Raw genomic sequence first — 18,851 nt, 5'->3', positions numbered from 1 at the left:
GGATCAGGTGTTCAGTCTCGGAAGTGATCTTACGGTAAACAACACAGTCATCTGCAAAAAGGCGTAAGCCGGATGACATGCTAGAGGGAAGGTCGTTAATGTAGATTAGAAGAAGAAAGGGTCCAAGTACGCTTCCCTGCGGTACGCCTGAGGTTACGTCACATAGTGGTGAGGAAGAGCCGTTGACAACTGTGAACTGCTGACGTAATGAGAGGAAGTTTCGAAGCAAAAATAATTTGAGGGAATCAAGGGAAAGGGTAGATAATTTTGTAAACAGCCGGCCATGTGCAACTCTGTCAACTGCTTTTGAGAAATCTAAAAAATGCAATCTGTTTGCTTGTTATGATCCATGTTGAAATGCAGGTCAGTAGTAAATTCAAGTATCTGGGTACCACACGAGTAGCGTTTCCTAAAACCATGCGGGTTCATTTATTTATTTACTAAGAAGGAGTCATTTCGTTCCAGATGGTTGTAAATGTGAGAAACGGTAATATGATCAAGTAATTTCCAGCATATGCATGTTAAAGAAATAGGCCGATATTTATCAGGACAATTTTTGTTACCGGTTTTGAAGACAGGGATGACCTTCGCCATTTTCCAGTCAGTGGGCAGTTCTCCGGAGGATAGTGATTGCTGAAATACTGACACAAAATCTGGCTGGAAATTCAAATGGCATTTTTAAGAATCTTCGAGTTAATGTTGTTCACTCCGGCAGATGATGATAACTTTAGGTTTCTAATTAGTGATGATGGGCTCCATGAATGGGTATTCAGACTCGGGAACAATTGGCAGACTGGAGTGATCTTCCTTAGTAAACACTGATGCAAAATATCTGTTGAACGCGGTTGAACATTCAACCGCGTTCAAGCTAGCGGCAAGCCATCAGTGTTGTGTAGTTTTATGAGGTCATGTTTACTTTCGGGAGATATAGTTTGCCAGAACTTCTTAGGATTAGTCGGCAATAGCGACGGCATACCAAGAGTGAAGTATTTCATTTTGGCAGCGGTAACAGCAGAAAAGTACGCTTTCAAACACCGTTTATATGTTTCCAACGAGGTCGAAGAAGGAGCAGATTTAGCTTTTCTGTATAGGCGATTGTTTTTTTTTCGCAATCGACGGAGGGTCTTGTTGAACCATGGATTTCTTATGTCATTAGCTATTGTAATGAGAGGAACATGTTCCTCCACAAGTGCAGATAGCTTGTGTTTGAAGAGTAACTAGTTTTCGTCGGTAGATCATTCGTGTTTTAGCGGGAAAAACACCTCATTGAAAAATATGGCGAGTTCCGAGTTCATTTCATCATATCGTGCTTTACTGTTATCTCTAATTATTTTCAGTTCTTATACCTGCAAACAAACTCGGAACTAGAATATCAGACTGCAACATCTTATGATCGCTAAACCCGTCAAGATACATGACCGGCCATAAGGTATCGGAAGCAGTGGCTAGAGCTAAATCAAGAATATTACAACCACGCGTATTCTGGCTACTCACTTCAAATAAGTTGAAATCTAGTGTTAGGCTGATGAATTTTGTAGCAGCATGACTAGTTGAAGACAAAGGAGGCCAATCTAATTCAGGAAAATTAAAATCACCCAACAAGTAGATGTTTGCTAGGTGAACTATGTTCAACAGCGGCAGCAATGCTAGACAGAAGATCATCAATGAAAGAAGTCCCACAACCAGGCGGACGGTAACACACCCCAAAAAGCAAATTCGAAGACATGGTTTTCCAGGCAGCCCATACTATTTCGAGGTGAGAGTTGGAGTCGATAGCGTTGTCTTTGATACCGGCGTGCAACCTAGTATTAGTTAAAGCAACTATATCATATTCACTGTCCGGCAGAAAGGAACAGAGGTGATCACGTTTAGGCATCAGGCTTCGGATATTAGAAAATGAAAGGGACAGCGTCGGAGCCGGGGGGCATGACGTGGACTGAGGACACTAAAGCAAGTTAGTTGCATTGCCTAGCTATGGCGATACTAATATGACCGAATCAGTGGTGCGGTCATACGCATATGTTTGTTTGTCCATTCGAAGTTTATCATACTTGAAGGAATTGGTGAGCGCTAAAAACCACGGAAAAAGGACGAACACACAGGACGAAGCGCTTTCTAACAACTGTTTTAATCTCAAAAGGAACATGACTATATACACACATTTGACGTCATATCATGCACAGAAGAGGGAGGAACGCACGCGCTGACAAGAATGAAATTGAAGAAAAAAAGGAAAACAGGCAAAAACTACGCGCGCTTAGAACAGCCGAAGATTGCTATTCTTGAGATAGGTTAATTCAGTTCCCCCTAGCATCACCGAAGGGGAGCTGACGCATTTCTTATCCGGAGCAACGTGCATTGCGAAAGCTTCGATAATTTCTCGTTCCCGTCTGTTTCGAGCCCTACCTATTACCTTTTTTGAGATTAAAACAGTTGTTAGAAAGCGCTTCGTCCTGTGTGTTCGTCCTTTTTCCGTGGTTTTTAGCGCTCACCAATTCCTTCCAGTATGTATTTCCAACTAGCCCCAGTAGTAGCTCTTTTGAAGTTTATCAAATGCCAGTTTATGACTTGGATTGTGATTCTGCCAATTTGGTCAACTTGCTTCCAGCTTCACGAGTTGTAGCGGAAAAATCCTCATAAACTGCAAAACTGGCGTCTTTCAATCTGTGACCATTTGACAGGATGTTCTGTTTGTCTTTAAAGAAGGTCATTTTGGCTATGATTGGTCAGCGCCTATCAGTTTTGAATTTGCCTAATTTATGAACCCTTTCAAATTGTGAAGCAATCATTGATCAATCTAATGCTCTGAACAAAATGCAATGACTTTCTCTTTAGAATCTGCACATCGTCGATGCCGAAGAAAAGCAAGTTATTTCGGCGGAATCTATTTTCAGCACCATCACATCTTGAGTAATTGCAAGAATGCTGGGAAGAAATGCCTCGTACGGCATTGTCAGCTATAAGAGAATCAGGCCTTGCGTAAACTTTGAGACGCACACAAATGACGACCCCATTGTTTCGAGTTATAAGCAACGACTGGTGTTTATTGCCGCAAGGCTGCTCCTTGTCGAGCGAGTATATGTTACATAGGTTGCCAGATTACAAGTCAGAAAAAGCTAGAATGAACAGTTTTTCCTACCCCCCCCCCCCCCCCCCCCCCCCCCCCCCCCCCGGAATGAGCTTCAGATCATTCGTGGGTAGTCTCCATGGGGTACAGCAACTGGATCGGTCTTTTCGATGGTCCCACCAGGTAGGCGCACCGTGCAGGCTCTAGTTACCCATCCCGTCCGACGAACACATGAACCACTTCTCCGGTTTTCCATAACTGCCTTGGCTGATGAGGCTAGTGAACTAGCACAAGAGTTCCTTTCTTCAAGCCACTAGATGAGCTTGGCACAGCAAAATGAACGGAGCGAAGACCGGTGAGGAACTCTTTCTGCCACCTGCTCCAGAAGTGATCAACTAAACTTTGATGATATCGCCAGCGACGAGTCAGTTGACCCGGTGATGAAGTCGTTGACTCTGTGCTATAGCCCGGGGGCAAGGAAGTTAAACGCTTTCCCACGAGAAAATGGGATGCAGTGAGTGGCTCCGGCTCGTGAGCTTCTGCGGATGCGTAAGTTAGGGCTCTTGAAATGATCACGGCCTCGATTTCAGTCAAGACTGTAGCGAGCTCCTCGAAAGTGCAGAAGCTGTTGCCTAAAGCCTTCATCAGAGAAGTCTTCACAGAACGAACCATTCGCTCAAAGAATCCGCCCACCAGGCGGCTCTCTCAACGATAAACTTCCATTTTATCTGGGTGGTTTAAGAAATCGAAGTGTCTAGCGTTCCGTCCAGACGGAACATTTGCTGCTGCTGCAGTTCCGTCCAGACGGAATATTTACTGCAGCTAGAGTTCCGTCCATACAATAGATAGTTTTAGTTTCACGTTCGTAGAAGCTTCACGTACGCAGAGCGCCTACGGGTCACCAGTGCGCATGCGCAGAACATGAAGTGCCTGCGTGGGTCGCACGGACGTAACGTGAGATTCGGATCTTTGCGTTGCGGTCTTCACGTTGCTTGCTTGCGTACGTGGTGTTGGCAAGATGGCGGCGCCCTGCCCGCCCGCTTCACAACGATAACAGCTTCGTCGCTAATCACTCGAAGTGGTATTGTGCTGTAAACTGCTGTATTTGCCTTCAGTTGGTCCATTCTTGCTCTCGCATGAAGTTTTAGGTGAGAACTAGCTTTTGTTTTCCAGATAGAAATCCGTTACAGCAGCTCCTAAGCCTGACGGAGAAGCGTTTGTGGTCGCCATAGCAACGAGTGTGCCGACGGTCTCGCGAGACCACGCGAATCTCGAAACCTCGCGGGATATCGCGAGACCTTCAGCACAGTCAGCGGGAAAAACTAAACGGTGCACGTGTTGACTCCATACGCACACGTAGTCAACATGAGTGCGACACCAGCGCGCCTTCGCTTCTCGAAAAGCAATGATTTAAATATGCCGCGGGACGTAAAGGAATGCAATCCCTTTGAAGATGACATGCAACACACAGTTCGGTGTAATGAAATCGCTCAACGTTTGTCAGAAGAAAAGGGTAAATCATTTACCGCCCGCACTATGGCTTGTCCTGGCTCCGCTCCAAGCAGCTCGACTAAACAGAATTAGTTTTCTTTATCTGTACTAGATGGCGCGGCACAACATGCTAGCGCATTTTTTAGGTTCTATGGAAGATCTACAGAGTTTGCGTCCCGTATGTGTAGCTAAAACTGTACGAAGCGACACGGGCGTACGCTACATAGACTGCTCATGGTTACGTGCGTGAAGATTCTACGTACGTAAAACTAAAACTGTCTAATCTCCGTACTGTCCATAATATACAATATGGGTGATTTATCCCCCATAAAGCATTTCTTTGCTTCTGGAATAACCAGTTGACAAAGCTGTATCCAGATGTTCTCTCTACGCATGTATACGGCACCAAAATGCCTGTCCGCGTACTGCGTTTAGTTACATCCTCGAAGGTATAACTTCCATGCATGCATGCAGGATCGGAAAATGACACTGTTAGAAGCAGAGTGCAGAAACTCATCGCGAAGTGATGTGAAGCCATGTCGCTGTTTGTGCTGCAAGATGACGTAGCGCGAAAAAGGCTAAGACTGCTAAGACGTACACAAACGGTGAACAAGCATTATGCAAACGCACCAACAAACCCAAGCCAAAACTCGTTCCATTGCCATTTCTCACTGACTGCTTGTAAAATAAATAATGCAGCAGAATATCCTGTCACACATTAGGCGGAACAGGATTGCCACTTTTTTAAATGGACATGCAAAAGTCTGCAAGCAAACTGGTTTCCCAATCCGTAACGCCAGCTTTAATTCCATCTTGACATCACTCTTGTGGCAGATAATGCTAGACGGAACTGTATGGTGTTAGATTCAGTTCCGTCTGGACGGAACCTCATCGCTACATACAGTTCCGTCTGGATGCAATTTTAGCGCAAATTGTAGTTACGTCTAGACAGAACTGTAGCGCAAATTGTGGTTCCGTCCGGACGGAACTCTAGCGCAAAGTGTAGTTCCGTCTGGACGGAACTCTAGCCACAGCCTTAAGAAATAACTTCGGATCTCTGTGCCATGCAGCGTTGTCCACAGCCGTTTCAGGTCACTTGAAGCGCGCTGAAACGTCTTAGCATTGTCTGAAAATATTACTCGACAGACTCCCCTTCTGGAAATGAACCTCTTGAATGCCGCCAGAAAATTGAGCGTAGACGTGGCAGTCACCATTTCTAGGTGCACCGCGCGGGTAACTGCACATGTGAAGATGACGATGTATGATTTCTTGTTGCCTTGATCCCTTGTGTTCAACGGCCCGGCGAAATCAATGTCTGTCACCTCGAATGGTGGAGCTTGGGTTACCCTGTCACGAGGTAAAGGGGCAACTGGCTCAGTGGCAGGGCGGCTATTGAAACGGTTACAAATCAAGCATTTCTTCAAGATACTTTTCACCATCTGTCTTCCCCGAACTATCCAAAATTGCCCCCTCAGCTCTGTGAGAGTCTCAAGTGCACCTGCATGTAGAAGGCGGCGATGGTTGGCGACTATTAAAAGTTCGGTGAAATGATGACCGGCAGGCAGGATTATTGAATGCGTAATGCTGTAGGAGAGGCCAGCATTACTCAAACGTCCCGCAACTATTAGCACTCCGTCCTCATCGCAGTAAGGTTTCAGATCCCGCAAAGAAAATCTGCAGCTGCCAAGCGTGATGCGCGACGTACGCACTGCAGCTCTTCATCGAAGGCCTCTCGCTGCACCTGACTTATGAGACAAGTCTGTGCTTGGGCGACCTCTTCCGCGGTCAGATATCCACTACGTTTCTGGTGAGGGTTCCTTGAGTTGTGCAAGAATTGCTGCATCCATGCAACAACACGAAAGAGTTTAGAGAAGAAGCTGTGCCGCTCCAGCGATAAGACAGTTTCGTCTGTTGCTACGTTGTGCACTTGCATCGATCTTCTCTCCTCATCTGCTACGGCCATATCAACGTCATTTTCGTGCCTTAGCCAGGCGATGGGCGTTTCTCTGAGCCACGTAGGTCCATTCCACCAAACGGTGTTTGTTTTGAGGGCTTGGGGACTCACTCCTCTCGTCAGAAAGTCGGCAGGGTTGTCTGCACCGGGATAGTGATTCGAGGTTTCTGGATCTGTTCGCTGCTGAATTTCAAGCACCCGATTGGCCACAAAAGGCTTCCATTGTTGCACTTACCCGCGAATCCGCGAACCCAATGAAGCGCAATTGTAGAATCACTCCAGAGGTGCCATTTGGCAACTGGTAGTTCCAGTGATTGCATCAAGTATTCCTTTAGTCTTGCGGCTATCAGCCTTCCCATCAATTCCAATCTGGGAAGAGTGAGCTTCTTAATCGGTGCCACCCGCGATTTGGATACGATCCGGGTCACGGCTGGAGCCTTGGTTCCCGAGGTACGCAAGTATGCAACGGCCCCGTAAGCCTTCGGGCAAGCATCGGCGAAAATGTGAATATCAATGCTGCCGGCATTGTGAAGTCCGTCATTTCTTCTGGGTACGGTTACTTCAGTCAAGTATCAAGTAGTGAAGCTGTGAATGCCACTCCATCCAACATGACTGTACTTCTTTAGGTAGGGGTACATCCCACTCAACTCCCAACTCCCAGAGCGTTTGAAACATCAACTTTACGAATTGGAAAAACAGCGCAATCAAAGACGAGACACAAGAGAAGGACGAAACACCAGCGCCAGCGAAACACCAGCAGAGCGCTGGTGTTTCGTCCTTCTCTTGTGTCTCGTCTTTGATTGCGCTGTTTTTCCAATTCGTAAAACATGTACCAACCAGCCCGTATTTGCCCTCTTCTGAAACATCAACTTGGCTGTAACAGTGACTGGGAAGATGAGCCCAAGGGGATCGTATATTCGAGCCGACGCCTGAAGAATAAAGCGGTTTCTGTTGCTGTTTTAGTTCAGGAGGTCCAATACGGCCTCTTACGAAAATCCCAAACAGTCACCGTGCTTGTTCCAGACAAGTCCTAACACTCTCAACACGCTTGCTGTCGGACATTCCACCTGGTCCAGGGCACCTCCTATCCCGTCGTGGTCAAACAGTTCGAGCAATTTCTTAGAATTCGAGCTCCATTTGCGGAGTGTCATGCTCGCTGGACTCATAATTTGCAATGCCTCGTGGTAAAAGTCTTCTGCTTCTTGTTCAGAGTCTGCTCCAGGGATTAGTTCATTCACCTAAAGGTTTTCTGCAATTATTGCCGTTGTCTTGGGATGAACACTTGTTGTCGCCAAGTGGTGATGCAAGGTAGCGGCTAGAAGAAACGGACTGCTCGTCGCTCCAAAGGGCACCCTTGTCATTCTCCAGGTCTCTACGAGCGGCCTTGGTTCTTCTTCTGTCGGCATCTGTTCATACCATAAGAATCTCATCTTATCGCAGTCCTCACGACGGACCGCTATCTGCAGGAAAGCCTTTTCGATGTTGACAGTAATGCTGATGCAATGAATTTTAAATTTAACAAGATTTCCAGGAGATCAGGGTTCAAGTTAGGTCCAGCCTCCAGAACCTGATTTAGAGAGACACCTCCTGGCTCGCTGGATGACGCGTCAAAGACAACCCTGAGCTTGGTGGAAAGGCTGTCAGGCTTAAGAACTGCCCGATGCGGCATGTAATAAATTCTGTTTTCTGAGCTGCTGCCTTCCTCTTCTGGGAGTTGTTCGGCAAACCCTTGATGGAGGTACTGACGTATCGCAGCATAATATTCGTGCATCATTTCATCGTCCCTCCTTAGCTTCTGGGTCAGGTTGTACAAACGCTTCTCTGCAACTGCCTTGTTATCGCCTAGGCTGAGTTTAACCTGCTTCCATAGTAAGGCGACTTCGTAGCGCCTGTCAACAAGCTCGATAGATGAGTCAAATTCTTTGATGACCTCGTTGTCTTCGTTTTGTTGGGGAACAGGCTCAACAATGCCCATGCTCTCGAGCTCCCAAAGCGACTTAAGGTCAACTGAAAGGCACTGGGCCTGGTCACTCATGCTGGCCCGCAGCACAGCCACGGATAAACAGCTAGCGGACGAACTACTGAAAGGAATAGGACCTCGCAATGTCCTGCCGAATTCCGTCTTCAGTGCCATTAATGAATCTTGCAGTTTTCGCACGTCGGCAGACGCGGGAGTCCAATAATAATCAGAACCAATTAGGATGCCAATGCCTTTTCTAGTCAGACGACCTAGTGGTACGGTCACATCTGCAAGCTCATTTATCTCTGCTTGAAGTCCTTCGATGAGTTTTCGGGAAAAGTCAGCTGGCCAGACCAGATCTCGGGTATCTTTAAAGCTTCGATAGAGTGTTGCTTTCGGTTGTACTGACTTCTCAGCCAAAGGCGGACACGCTTCCGTTTATGCTTAATAACGTTTCCAGCTCCTCCAAAGGGGTAAATGGTGATGTCTTCTTCTCCGACAACCTCTAACTGGAGCTGGCGCGAGGGCTCTTCAGTCACAAAACTTCTCTGGCTACCCCCGTCAAACAGGAGACGAGTTAGAGTGCTTCGTTGCGGTCCCTCTGCCCATACTTGGGCAGTCTGGAGCAGCACAGTAAGAGCTTTGTCGTTCTTCTTGCCTGTAGCTGAATGCAGTTCGGTTGCTGAGCTGTTAACTGGTTTCCACGCAGGATCACACATTTGAGTTAAGTGCCTCTTGCCACGTATCTTCCACTTCACTCCTTTGTTGCGACATTGTTTCGACGTGTGCCCTTTGACAGAACAGCGGAAGCATCGGCATGCCTGACGCAATGCCCCTTTCTTTTCTTCGAGAGAAAGCGAGGTCTGGCACTCTTTGTTCACGTGATCTTTGGCAGCACAAAATGCAAAGGGCTCATACTGCTTCAAATCACTGCCGGAAAAAAGCGATGCCGCTGAAATCTTTGAAAGTCTGGAGTTCTCATTCTCGAATCGCGGTTTTGCATTAATGTTCTTGCTTTCCCGATGCACAACCTGCACCGCCTTCTCCCTGCTCTCAACTTCCTCTTTTAGAAATTCTTGCAGACTTGCAATGCAAAGGATATCCTTCTGATTTTCTGCTGAACAACGCTTGTGGTAATTCATTACAAGGCCGCTTGTCAGCACTCTTAGCAACGCGGAGGCAAGCATTGCGCCGTAGCTGTCTGTTTTGACGCCAAGCGCCGTGAGAGCGGCTATGTTGCGCTGCATGTGGTCATGGAGTCGACGTAGGTCCCTTACCTCCTGCTCGCTTCGTACCGTCGGGAGGTCCAGCAGTTGGGTGAGGTGCTCCTGGATTAGCACATATGTGCGTCTGAAGCGCTCCTTCAGGAGCTCGATGGCAGTGATGTAATTGGCTCCGGTAGCCTGAATCCCGGTCAGCGCTGATGCAGCCCTCCCAGTGAGCGCTGACTGCAAATATAAGAACTTCTCGCCGCTGGAAAGGGCATCGTTGCTGTGAATCGCTTGCTGGTACTGCTCCCAGAAGGGCTGCCACTGCGTGGCGGCGCCGCTGAATCGTTGCAGCTCGATTTTCGGAAACCTGACCTTTGAGCCGGCAGCGCTCCGGTTACAGTCGCGAGGCGCCCGTGTAGCATCCGGTCCTGGACTGGCGTTCGCTCGCTGAGCTTCGGTATGTTCACTGAGTTTTGCAGCGTAGCTGACGATTTGGTCGTTGTACGCGACGGTACGCGCGAAGTTTTCCTCGGCTTCTTCATCAGGCACAAGTGGCTCGACAGCAGCGTCCACCTCGTTGAGCTGTATTTGAAGGGCGCTAAGCCTCGCTGACAGTATGTTCAGAGCCTTTTCGTCAGCGTGCGCCTCTAAAGATGAATCCACCTCGGAAATCAGTTTTGTCACTGGGATCTCAAAGCTCCTCGTTTCTTCCTCAGCCGTTCCATTTCCGCCTCGTTCTAGTGTCGGTCGTCGTCGTAGCGCCAAGATTGGCTTCAGGTGTGGCATCTCCAGGCCTCGTTTTAGAGCGTCGGCGTGGCTTTCCTAGGCCTCCTTCTTGGAACCTTCAGTCCAAGGTGGTTTCACCTCCAAGGATCGTTGCGGTGCCGCGACTTGATGGCCTTGCTGTTTACGGACCTTTGCAGCTTTTTTAGTCCCGGGTTTCGGCACCATAAATTTGCGTAAACTTTGAGACACGCACAAATGATGACACCATTGTTTCGAGTTATAAGCAATGACTGGTGTTTATTGCCGCAAGGCTGCTCCTTGTCGAGCGAGTATATGTTACTTAGGTTGCAAGATTGCAAGTTAGAAAAAGCTAGAATGAACATTTTCTTCACGCCTATGAGGGAGGTTGTTGTAGTTTCTGTTGTTTCAAAGGCTGCTACTCTCAATATCAGCTGCTTGACTTCTTTATCGGTAGCATCCTGCCTTTCTTTGACACCTTTTTTTTATTACGGATTACAGCTTGGCCAGCCTCAATTCTTTGGACAGTCAGCAAGAGCCTTCCAATGTTTCCCTTTAAGTTGCATTCATAGGCCCAGGATTGCTTTCGATTGCCACCCGACAGTGAGAGGAGAATACCGTGAAAAAATAGGTAAAGGCGAGAAGGCAAAGACAATACACGCTTCAGTACATCAATACGCTCTCCAGGGCACGACACAGTAAATAGGCAATAAGAACTGCTCTTCACAGAGGCAGCGACTTCCAAATAACTAACCTTCAAAATCCGCAGCGGCAAGATTTCCATGGCGTTCGCGCCATATATATATATATATATATATATATATATATATATATATATATATATATATATATATATATATATATATATATATATATATATATATATATATATATGTTGGCTTCTCTCATATATATGAGAGAAGCCAACAGCCACAGAAACCAAGGGATAGAGGGGATTTTTAATTAATTTATTTATTTATTGCTGTTGTTCGATTACTTGTATTACTTGCTGTTGTATTACTGAATATGTTATCGCTTAAAGCTAATTGATTAGAAAAGCAGAAGAAAAAACAACCACATGCCGCCGGTGGGATCCGAACCCATGACCTCCGAATTACGCGTCCGGTGCTCTACCGCTGAGCTGCGGCGGCGGCTGTCAAATCTTCTCCTTTCGGGGTATTTATGTTTACAAATAACCTAACCTTGAGAGTCCATGGTAGAGAGAGGGTGTGGTAGATGGTCCTTGGCTATCACAAAATGAACAAGGGAGGGGAAAACCTCAGGTTGCTTGAGCCAACGTTTCGACAAGGGGACTTGTCTTCGTCTGGGCAAAGCGTTCATCATTCGCAGGGATTAAATAGGGCCTTCGCTCCGAGGAGGAAAGCCCCGGGGGTGGGGAAGGAAAGTGGTGTGAGAGGGGATGCGTGTCAGGAAGGGGAGGGAGGTGAATCTTGATTCACCTCCCTTGATTGTATTTCCCCACTCCTTACATGTTCTGCGCGCTCTCCTTTTTTTTAGTACGGGTCCCACTCTCTCTCTTTCCTATGCATGTTTAATTTTTTATTTTTACTTGTATTTCACTTCTATCTACTTATTTCTGTGCACTCTATTTGTTTACAGCTCACCTGTTCTGTGTCCAACCCCTATGAAAGGGGAGAAACAAGTGAAGAAAAATTACTCTTAAAAAAAATCGGTCCTGTGATCGAAACGTCCAGCCAAATAAAAATGTTTCCTTTAACGAAGCGCATACTTCGACTAAGCTGTATACTCTTCTAAGCAGTCAAGAAATTTATGCTTTCGCAGCCACCCATATATATATATATTCTGCATTGATCAACACCACAAAATAAATAAATATAAATAAAATGCCCTGTGTTCCTCGGTTTCTGTCGCTATTGCCTTCTCTTAAAATGTATAACGAGCCCCTCATTCCCCTTCACTTTCCTGCTATATATATATATATATATATATATATATATATATATATATATAGATATACTATATGAGAGAAGCCAGCAGCCACTGAAAATAAGGGACACAGGAGATTTTTAATTAATTTATTTTGTGCTGTTGTTCGATTTAGAATATTACTGAATATGTTATCGCTTAAAGCTAATTGATTAGAAAAGCAGAAGAAAAACAACCACATGCCGCCGGTGGGATCCGAACCCACAACCTCCGAATTACGCGTCCGGTACCGCTGAGCTACGGCGACGGCTGTCAAATCTTCTGTTTCGAGGGTATTTATGTTTACAAATAACCTAACCTTGAGAGTGTTCATCAGCGCCAACCACGTTCTTAAGCGGCGGTCGTACCACGTCCTGAGTTACCGCTGATGTGACGTAGAACGTCATCGAACGGCGAGGGTGGAAGCTGTGTGAGAACCCTCCTATGCTTCCTATGGCGTCAAGGCAGCCAGAACCGGGGCCCTCGCTGAGCAATTAGGCAAACAAGGGAAGGGGAATGAGGGGCTCGTTATAAATATGAGAGAAGCCAACAGCCACAGAAACCAAGGGACAAAGGGGATTTTTCATTAATTAATTTATTTATTTTTGCCGATTCATCCCCTAAATTTTTCTTGATCTCGCTTGTAAAGGCAGCCCATGAACTTAGTGAATCCTCATGATTGTCGAACCAGACAAAGGCGGTGGCAGCAAGGAAGAACACCACGTTAGTGAGTTTAGTAGCAGCGTTCCAGCGATTATATTTGCTCACCCTCTCGTAGTGTTTCAACCACTCGTCAACGTCCTCCTCAGGTTTTCCAAAGGATGTGCGGGGCTCTCGATAATGTGACCAATTGTTCGCTGTGGATGGCCCGGGTAGCTCGGTATTGTCGTCTCCAGGCATGTCCGATGGCAGTGGTAGGAAGCTTGCGAGTCTACGGCTCCTTCGATAGATGGAACGCTCCGTGGTCGGTCGGTACCCGGCACCTCCACCAAGCTGTAACGTGCTTAGCACGCACGGGGATTTATTTACAGAGGGGATCGATAGAAGCAGTACGGCAACGAAGCCTACAAGAGTCCTTCTGCCCTTTCGCTTTCTTTTTGTCTACCGGTCAGTCCTACCGTTCATCACCTTCTGCTTCTTTCGTCAATGTTGTGTGGAAGCACGTGACACTATATATATATATATATATATATATATAACGTCATATTTATAACGAGCCCCTCATCCCCTTCCCTTGTTTGCTTAATTGCTTAGCGAGGGCCTCGATTCTGGCAGCCTTGACGCCTTAGGAAGCATAAGAGGGTTCTCACGCAGCTTCCACCCTCTCCGTTCGATGACGTTCTACGTCACACCTGCGGTAACTCAGGACGTTCTACGTCCGCCGCTTGTGAACGTGGGTGGCGTTGATGAACACTCTCAAGGTGAGGTTACTTGTAAACATAAATACCCCCGAAAGCAGAAGAATTGACAGCCGTCGCGGTAGCTCAGAGGTAGAGCACCGGACGCGTAATTCGGAGGTCGTGGGTTCGGATCCCACCGGCGGCAGGTGGTTGTTTTTTCTTCTGCTTTTCTAATCAGTTATCTTTAAACGATAACATATTCAGTAATATTCTAAATTGATCAGCACCACAAAATTAAAAATAATCTTAGAAAAAAAAATCCCCTGTGTCCCTTGGTTTCTGTGGCTGTTGGCTTCTGTCATATTTATAACGAGCCCCTCATCCCCTTCCCTTGTTTGCTTAATTGCTTAGCGAGGGCCTCGATTCTGGCAGCCTTGACGCCTTAGGAAGCATAAGAGGGTTCTCACGCAGCTTCCACCCTCTCCGTTCGATGACGTTCTACGTCACACCTGCGGTAACTCAGGACGTTCTACGTCCGCCGCTTGTGAACGTGGGTGGCGCTGATGAACACTCTCAAGGTGAGGTTACTTGTAAACATAAATACCCCCGAAAGCAGAAGAATTGACAGCCGTCGCCGTAGCTCAGAGGTAGAGCACCGGACGCGTAATTCGGAGGTCGTGGGTTCGGATCCCACCGGCGGCAGGTGGTTGTTTTTTCTTCTGCTTTTCTAATCAGTTATCTTTAAACGATAACATATTCAGTAATATTCTAAATTGATCAGCACCACAAAATTAAAAAAAAAAACTTAAAAAAAAAAATCCCCTGTGTCCCTTGGTTTCTGTGGCTGTTGGCTTCTGTCATATATATATATATATATATAGGTTGCGAAAGCGTGAAGTACTAGACTGCTTATAAGAATATATAGCGAAGTATACGCTTCGTTAAAGGAAACATATTTATTAAGAAGAAGAAGAAGATCGGTCTTCCGATCGAAACGTCGAGTTTTAATATGTTTCCTTTAACGAAGCGTATACTTCGCTATATATATATATATATATATATATATATATATATATATATATATATATATATATATATATATATATATATATATATATATATATATATATATATATATATATATATATATATATATATATATATATATATATATAGTATGTATGCCGTGCATGTTACTAAGAAGAAAAAGCTGGCAGTGGCGCGGGACGGAGCGCTCGTGCTGGGCCAGCGGCCATTAAATCGTCTCTTGTTCATAGTTCATCGCACCTCATTCTCCGGCTGGCCGCCACGCAACATTTGGTGTGAGGTGCTGGGGTCCCTTCATCGCCATCCTGGTCACGGAGCTTCGGCGTCCTGCGCCTGCCGTGAACGTCGGCCGTGAGTACCTGGTCCGCCCCGCACGTCGATGCCCCAGCCCGCCCGACCTGACCCTACCTCGCCGCTTACCCCAACCCCGTCCCCCGCCCGGACCACGAGACACGACGACCTGACGACGTTGCCGCGACCCCAATGACCCGACCGACCCAAGACCCTGCCCACACGTAAGGACACCGCCCCCCTGCCCCTGCCGTTCGGGGCGTCCAAGGACCAAGGCCGTCAACTCCTGGCACCCTACGGCCCGGATGCTTCGTGGACCGGGCCTTTTTCACCTATCATCTCATCCACTGTGGCGGCCAGCACTTCACCACCATGCCACTCCTTTGTAACCTGGAAGCCCATCACCGTTTTGTCCATCCCTTCATCTACGTCTTCTATTTACGATCAGGACGATCGCTCGGTGGCCCCGGGTAATGTTACGAAGAAGACAAAGCTGGCAGTGGCGCGGGACGGAGCGCTCGCGCTGTGCCAACGGCCATTAAATCATCTCTTGTTTGTGGTTCATCACGCCTGGTTCTTCGGCTGGCCGCCACGCCAGCCGAAGAATATATATATATATATAGACCGACAAATACACAAGGCTAAATGCGGTCAATGGCCGCTATAAGTGAACTGACGAATGGCGGTGATTTCGGCTAGTTGGTTCCCCACAGAAGAGGTATACCATTGTCGTCGCACAACTTGTCGTCGCACAACTTGAATCCCGCGGAACATGCCCTCCTGAGCCGTGGCCTAAGTTTCAACACAAGCGCCGCACCAAGGGTAGGCCAATTGACATGTGCCGTTGAGCAGGCAGTTCGCCTAGTAGATCCGAAGTTTCAAGCAGAAGCACGCTCGCGTGCTATTGGGGCGCTTGCAAAACGTTCAAATTTGCACAGCACTTTACCTACTTCTGAGAAGCATGCGCTGAAGAGGCTGACGAATAATAAAAAGATGGCAATCCTCCCGGCCGACAAAGGAAACACAACCGTGATATTAGACCGTACTGAGTATATTTCAAAGATGTCCGCCCTGCTGCAGGATGCACTGACATAAGCCAAGCTGAACCGGGATCACACAAAAAAAAGTGGAAGCAGAGCTTCAAAAACTGCTAACCGATCTGTTCAAGTTTGTCCCTCCTTCAAAGAAGTACATTTACTACAAATTGGTATGCCACAACGGCTCAGCGCCGTTGCCGGCTTACCGAAGATTCATAAACCGGACGTGCCACTCAAGCCTATTGTTGATTTCACGCGTTCGCCATTGCATAACCTGTCCAAGTATCTGCATCAAGTCCTTACGCCCCTCGTTGGACGAACACCGACATATGTGAAAGATTCGGCTGATTTTTTTACTAAGCTGAAGGTTGTGGCGGTTGACGACGATGACATCATGGTCTCTTTTGATGTGAAATCCATGTTCACATGCGTTCCTTTTCAGTTCGCGGTCAAATGCTGCGAGAGGATACTGGAAGAGGACGCATCACTGCCATTCCGAACGCCTTTTGAAAGAGCTGATCTGTGCCGTCTCCTGAAATTCTGTTTGCAGAACACATATTTCACTTTCAACAACGACTTCTACAGGCAAATATTTGGCACGGCTATGGGTGCGTCGGTATCCGTAACCTGTGCTAACCTCGCTCTGGAATATATTGAAAATTAGGCCCTGCAATCGTTCCATATTCGTCCGAAGCTCTTCTTGCGTTATGTGGACGATTGTTTCTGTGTAATTCCCCGCAAGGACGTCAAAAACGTTTCTGGACCATCTAAATTATTTTCAATCGAAAATTCAGTTCACAATGAAACAAGTTTCCGAAAGGATTGCTTTTCTTCACGTCCTTGTTCTCCACACTCTCCAGACACCGCTGACGAACCCGAGCCGGTAGCCCAAAGCTATACAGACATTCTTAACTACTACAGAGGTGTCAGACGAAAATACCCGCCCCCACACAAACAACTCAATAGAGAAAACGCTGTAGCATGGCGGCAGTTACAAACGGGAACAATCCCGTGCCTAAACATCCTAAGAAAAATCTACCCCACACAGTACAAGAGCGAGTGCCCGTGGTGTGGAGACAAACCAACATTATACCATACCACATGGGCATGCCAGAATATAGACAAGCTACCCTTAATTGAAAACCCGAGTGCGGAACAGTGGGAGAGGATGCTTTCCAGCGACATCCTGAAAGTCCAACAAGGACTAGTAAGGCGTGCACGCAGGGCAGCTACCCTCAGTGGAGCCCTGGACTAGGGGAACCGACCCTGATGATAAGATGGAAGACTCCATCTCAAGCCGCAAAATTATTGCAAACTAGAGCAAATAAACGTTTACCACCACGACCACCGATGGTCTTGCCACTACTGTTTTCCGGAAACCCACACACGCTGGGAAGTACTTGGATTTTCAATCCGCCCACCCCATTGGCCACAAACGTTCCGTCGCACGTACGCTCTGTACAACCGTGCAGCTCGTCTTTGCTCCAGTCCCGGTCTGCGCTGTTCCGAGGAGAAAAAAGTCCGTGTCGACCTCGAGAAGAATGATTATCCTGGACAACTGTTGCACAACGAATAACGTCGCTCTCTGCAACCTGCCGAGCCCCGACTCATAGGACAACAGAAGCGCGCGAGCGTTCCTTACGCCTGGGGGACAAGTGAGGTTCTGGCACGGATATTTTCAAACTGCGACGTGCGCATTGCCCACGTGCCGTCCAGCTAGCTGAAACAACAGCTCTGTCACGTAAAAGACCGTCTGGAGCGCCCACGTTTCCCCGGAGTGGTGTACAAAATCCCCTGCAAAAACTGCGATGCATCATACACTGGCGAATCAGGCGATTTCAAAAGAAGATTAAGAGAACACAAGAACGACGTCAACAAATGTCGCACCTCATCCAACCCGCTGGCAGAGCATGCTCAAGAAATGAACCACACCATTGACTGGGAGAATGCCACAATCTTAGATAGCATGAAGCCCACATCGTCACGACTGCTTTTAAAATATTTTTATATACAGACCACGGATCATGTCATTAACAGGAGGAAGGGTAATCTCCCGGATAACTACGCCCACTCATTGAGCTGTCAAGTGCGCATATAAGAAGCGGCCCATTCCGTCCATCTTTCATTGTGAACAAGGGACCCGTAGCGGTCCCGAAACGTCATGTCTTAAAAACCATCTTTGGCGAGTGTATTTTTCATTTTACCACTATGCCTCTCCCTCGCCAGACAGGATTCTGTCGAACCCTTGACTAGGGATACCATTTACTTGCTTCAATGCGGGAAGAAAAGAGATGTCTGTCATGAGCGACCTAGCAAAAGGCGCCATGTTAGATGAAACAACGTAGCAGTTATTCAAAGTTGTTTTCCTCGCTCGTGATTTCGACTGAATGGCGCAGTAAGGGCATAAAATCAAACATTTCGTCTTAACAATGAATTAACGAAACGCAGCGACGACCTCGCACCTTTCCTTACACCCAAGGATGTACGCAGCCAGGGAAAAATTCAAAATCTGAGCTGCGAGGAACGCGGACGGCACAAGAAAGGCTGCAGTTAGAGTTCTCCATTAAGTCCGATATCGGTTCAGCCTAGGTGGTCCCACACCGAAAGCGTGAGTTCGTGTGCGGGGTGCTTACCGCGGGGTCATCTCCGCTTTTCGGGCGGAAGATAGCGGCGTCTTCCCCGCGTAATGACAACCGCTTGGCGGTTGCCCGAGTAATTACCCGTGTATAGACATTCCGGCTGCCCTGATATATCGCTGCTGC

This window comes from Amblyomma mixtum, chromosome 10 (genome assembly GCF_055824585.1).
Source record: "Amblyomma mixtum isolate Tamu chromosome 10, ASM5582458v1, whole genome shotgun sequence".
NCBI classification, from domain to species: Eukaryota; Metazoa; Arthropoda; class Arachnida; order Ixodida; family Ixodidae; genus Amblyomma; species Amblyomma mixtum.
This window is presented reverse-complemented; position numbering follows the sequence as displayed.